This window comes from Penaeus chinensis, chromosome 16, assembly GCF_019202785.1.
Source record: "Penaeus chinensis breed Huanghai No. 1 chromosome 16, ASM1920278v2, whole genome shotgun sequence".
Classification (NCBI taxonomy): domain Eukaryota; kingdom Metazoa; phylum Arthropoda; class Malacostraca; order Decapoda; family Penaeidae; genus Penaeus; species Penaeus chinensis.
The window spans coordinates 34,400,150-34,405,149 of record NC_061834.1 but is presented as its reverse complement, the minus strand read 5'-3'; the positions used below and the strand labels follow the sequence as shown (position 1 = coordinate 34,405,149).

Sequence of the window (5,000 nt, the reverse complement as noted above, 5' to 3'; positions counted from 1 at the left end):
ACCTCGCTTTGTGACGACAAAACAAAACATTAGAAAATAGATACAGAAACTGGATATCTCTCACCCACTCACTCACTCACTCAATCTCACACTCACTCAATCTCACACTCCCTCGTTCCTTCTCCCTCCCACATCCCTCCCCTGGAGCTGAGATTCCGCCGCTCGCCTCCCAGACTCCATTCTCCACTGTCACGTCACGGCCTCCCCTCCCTCCCTCCCTCCCTCCCTCCCTCCCTCCCTCCTCCTCCCTCCCTCCCTCCCTCCCTCCCTCCCTCCCTCCCTCCCTCCCTCCCCCTCCCTCCCTCCCTCCCTCCCTCCCTCCCCCCCCCCGGGCTGGCTTCGGGCGAGGCGATTTCGAGGCCCTTCCCGCGGCCACCCCGGGGACCTCCTCCAACTTCATCCTTCTTGGTTCCTCTCTCTTCTCCTCACCCTCTTTCGTCTCCTTTTCCTCCTCGTTCTTCCTAATCCTTTCCCTTCTCCTTCTTCTCCTTCTTCTTTTCCTCCTTCTCCTTCTCCTTCTCCTTCTTCTTCTTCTTCGCTTCCTTCTTCTTTTTTCTTCTCCTTCTTCACTTTCTTCTCCTTCGTTTCCTCTTTCACTCCCCGAGGAACAGGAAAGCCAGAGAGCTGTCTCCCGAGGCCCTCCTGCCCCACAAAGGGAAGCTCATGCCTCCGGATTTCTTCCTAAGCAAATATTTTCGGTCCTACTTCTCCCTGCATGGTCGGTCGGTCGGTCAGAGAAGGAGGGAGAGAGAGGGAGAGAGAGGGAGAGGGAGAGAGAGGGAGAGGGAGAGGGAGAGGGAGAAAGAGAAAGAGAGACAGAGAGAGAGAGACAGAGACAGACAGAGAGAGAGAGAGAGAGAGAGAGAGAGAGAGAGAGAGAGGGGAAAAGGGAGAGGGAGAGGGAGAGGGGAGAGAGGAGGAGGGGAAAAGGGAGAGGGAGAGGGAGAGGGAGGGAAGAGAGGGAGGGGGGGGGAGGGAGGGGGAGGGAGGGGGGAGGGAGGGAGGGAGGGAGGGGGGGGGGGGGAGGGAGGGAGGGGGGGAGGAGGGAGGGGGGGGGGGAGGGGGTGAGAGGGAGAGGGAAGGGGGAGAGGGAGAGGGAGAGGGAGGAGGAGAGAGAGAGGGGAGAGAGGAGAGAGAGAGAGAGAGGAGAGAGAGGAGAGAGAAGAGAAAAGGGAGAGGAGAGAGGAGAGAGAGTAGGGGGGGGGAGAGGGGGAGAGAGAGAGAGAGGGGGGGGGGGGGAGAGGGGGGGAGCGGGAAAGAGGAGGGGGAGAAGAGGGGGGGGAAAGGGGGGAGAGGGAGAGAGGAGGGAGAGGGGAGAGAGGGGAAGGAGAGGAGGGGAGGAGAGAGAAAAAGAGAGAGAGAGAGAGAGAGAGAGAGAGGAGAGAGAGGAGGAGAGATGAGAGAGAGGTTTGAGGGGAAAAGAAAGAGAGAGGGGGGAAAGAGAGGAGAGGAGAAAGAGGAGGACAGTGAGGGGAGTGAGTGATTTGAGTCGATGAGTGAGTGAGTGGTGAGTGAGGAGAGAGGGAAAAGAGAGAGAGAGAGGAGAGAGAGGGGAGAGAGAGAGGAGAGAGGAATAGAAAAAGAGAAGAGAGAGAGGATAGAGAGAGAAAAGGAAGAGAGGGAGAGAGGAGTGAGGGAGGGAGGGGGAGGGAGAGGGGAGAGAGAGAGAGTGAAAATGAGTGGGGAAGTGAGGAGGAGAGAGAGGGGAGAGAGGGGGGGGCAATACGCCTCTTTCCGCGGTTCTCGTCTCGAGCTTCTCATCCTCCAAGATTCCGACACAAGATCAATATTTGATTCCGTGTGATTGTTTACAGAAGTCTGCCATCCCGCGGCCGCCGCCTCCCTCTAAGTCATGTTCGAGTGGCACTGTGTATTAGTAATAAGTCATACATAACGATGATAAGGGTCGTAATGGGAAAAAAACAGACATATGTATAATCATGATGATGACACTAAAATGGTAATACGATTACCGCTGCTATGTTAAACATTTGCATCATCATCATCATCGTCTGCCGCCTCCTTCTTTGAAATTCGTTAATTTCAGATTGATTCCCAGGAGATAAAACGCCGCCTGGCTCAAAAAATGAAACGAAACCATTAAACCTCAACTGGAATTTAATATTTCTTACTCATACTTTCGACCTTTGCGCTGACAGAGTGCAATGAATCTCGTGGCCCTTCCCCGCGTTCTGTCCCCGCGGCCTCCCTCCTTACCCTTTCGGTCTCATCCTACCGTCAGTAAACCCTTCCCGCGAGATGCCTTTCCCACTGACCCGGAAACTCCTCTCCAAGATCCAGCTGATCCATCATCTCCATAAATAACTACGCTTCGCTTAAGCAATTCGGCCGCCATTTGTTTTTCCCGAAAATCCCGTAAGATCCTCGGCGTCAAAAATCCTCTTCTCGGTCCCATCTGCCTTCCATACACAGCTCCTTTTTACGTCCCAGATATGTGTGTCTTTGTTGGCCGCGTTCCAGGCTGCCGGGACCCGCTGTACCGAGTTCCAGTGTCCCATTGTCCTCCCCCCCCCCCACTCCCATCCCTAATGTTCCAGAACTCCCTTTCCTGGCCGAGGGCGTGCTTTGGCAGCCCTTTTCCACTCACGGATCCTCTCCATCCTCAGAAAGGGCGCCCCTCACCAAGGGCTCCTCCGCCGCCCTTCCGGAGGCCTCCCCATTGGTGGCGGGAAGCAGCCGCGGCGGAGCGCTCCATCCCAGCGCTCCCGGGGCCGCGAGGGAGCCTCGAGTTCTGGCGCGCTTCCAGGCGTTAAAGAATTATGAGCTAACCTCATTCCAGGCCAGCCGCTTCCAGGCCAACCTCGTCATCGGTTATGGCTCCTCGCGTCGGCCGCCCGGCGCGCCTCCAGCTGCTGACCCAAGCGCCGTTTCCAGCGGCCGGCCGCCAGATGCGGTTCCAGCCGCGGCTTCTCGCTCTCTTGCAGTGCGGCTCGTGCGAGAGGCGCTCGTTCTCTCCAGCGGCTCGTTCAGCGGCTCTTGCCTCGAGAAGCATCTCCTCGGTGGCCGCCCGAGCGCCGGATGGCTCCTTCCGATTCTACCGAGAGCTCTCCACCGCCTGATCAATGAGCGTAGTTCTTCTATATGCTAATCAGGCTATTCATATTCATTTTCTTTTTGCCTCGCTCTCTCCCTCCCACCCTTTCTCTCTTCCCTCTTCCTTTCCCTTCCCTCCCTTTCTCTCCTTTCTTCCTCTTCCTCTCTCCACTCCCCCCATCCTCTTCCTCTCACTCACTTCCCTTTTCTTCTCCCTCCACCTCATCAGCCAGCCCTGGCATGCGACCAAGAGGCCCCAAGTCCCAACCGTGGAATACAGTACACACAGACCAGCTACGGCCTGACCCCCCTTCGATGACCTGACGTTGATCTGAACCCCAAAACCAGTAATTTGGCCCCCCCCACACAGGACCTTCTTCGCGACCCCTCCCTCCCTCTCCACCCCCTCCCCCCCCTCCCTCCCTCCCTCCCTCCCTCCCTCCCTCCCTCTTCCTCCCCCCCCTCCCTCCCTCCCCTCCCTCCCTCCCTCCCTCCCTCCCTCCCCCCCCTCCCTTTCTCCATCAACTCAAACGAATCTACCCACTTTGACTCCGAATGGCGTGCCGTCGTACATCTTGACCTTGACCTCATTCCGGTGGTAGTAGCAGCAGCAGCAACCTTGAACTACCGGCACTGGCCTAGATGCCCCAACGGTGTGATACGAGAATGAAATACTACATATATACTTCTCACCGCCCCGGCTTCCGCCCTTTCCCTCTTCCCTTCTACTGTCATTTTGTTCCTCCTCTTTTAGCACTTTCAGTCCTTCTCTTCCTCTTCCTCTTCCTCCTCTTCCTCCTCTTCTTCCTCTTCCTCTTCCTCTTCCTCTTCCTCTTCCGCTTCCTCTTCCTCTTCCTCTTCCTCTTCCTCTTCCTCTTCCTCTTCCTCTTCCTCTTCCTCTTCCTCTTCCTCTTCCTCTTCCTCTTCCTCTTCCTCTTCCTCTTCCTCTTCCTCTTCCTCTTCCTCCTCCTCCTCCTCCTCCTATTCTTGTTCTTGTTCTTGTTCTTGTTCTTCTTCCTCTTCCTCCTCCTCCTTTAGGAACAGAAGACGGAAGAGGAGGAGGAAAACGAGAGGGAAAAAAAGGAGAAGGTGAGAGGAAGATGGAGGGAGAGGGAAGGCCACGGAGAGAGGAGGGAGGTAGGTTGAAGGCGAAGGAAAGGGAGGAAAGGAGGAGGAAGGGGAGAGGGAAGAGGAGCAGAGGAAGGGGGAAAGAGATAGAGGAGGGGGGAGGAGGAGCAGGAGGAGAAGGGCGAGGGGGCAATATGAAGACTGTGTCGTCCGTCTCTTCGGTCTCGCTCGGACAAGAACCAATTTAGGTTTTCTTTATGGCTTTTCCCTTTTCCTGCCCCTCCCCCACCCTCGCTCCGAGCTCGGAGTGAGGGTGGGGGTCCCCGTTCGGCCCTCGCCGCCCCTCGCTCGCTCGCGCCGCGGGGAGGGAGGCGAAGCGCGGCTAAACAAAGGGACGGATAACGCAAGCACGAATGTGTCAAGCGAAGAGCGTGCGAGCAAGATCCGCGAGGGAGACGGATCGCCTACATCGTACCTTGAATACCTTCCCCCCCTTGTCCTCCTCTTTCTTATCATCCTTCTTATCATCATCATCATCGTCATCGTCGTTCTCATCCTCCTCCTCTTCTTCCTCCTCCCCCACCCTGCCCTTCCCCTGGGCAGGTCGCATTAGCGTCCGCCTAAATAAGCGTCGCCGTCCATCGAACGGCGTGATCTCCCCGCCCGCATTCCGCAAAGCGCCGCCCGCGCTTCTTTGCCGCCCCTCCCCCTCCAGGCCGTCCGAGTCACCTCAAAGCGACCAATAACACGGTCACTTCAATACACATTGCACCGACCGCCCTCGACCCTCTACCCTTTCCTTTCCCGACATGTTTCCCGACACTGGGAATGCTCCCTATCCCTATCCCTCTCCCTATCCCTATCCCTATCCCTTCCTT

At 57.0% G+C, this 5,000-nt stretch overlaps 1 protein-coding gene across 13 annotated transcripts in view; it reads right to left on the bottom strand.

Moving 5' to 3' along the window:
- Positions 1–5,000, bottom strand: part of LOC125033474 (prominin-1-like) — a 154,642-nt gene that overhangs the window by 28,804 nt on the left and 120,838 nt on the right. The window lies entirely within an intron of this gene.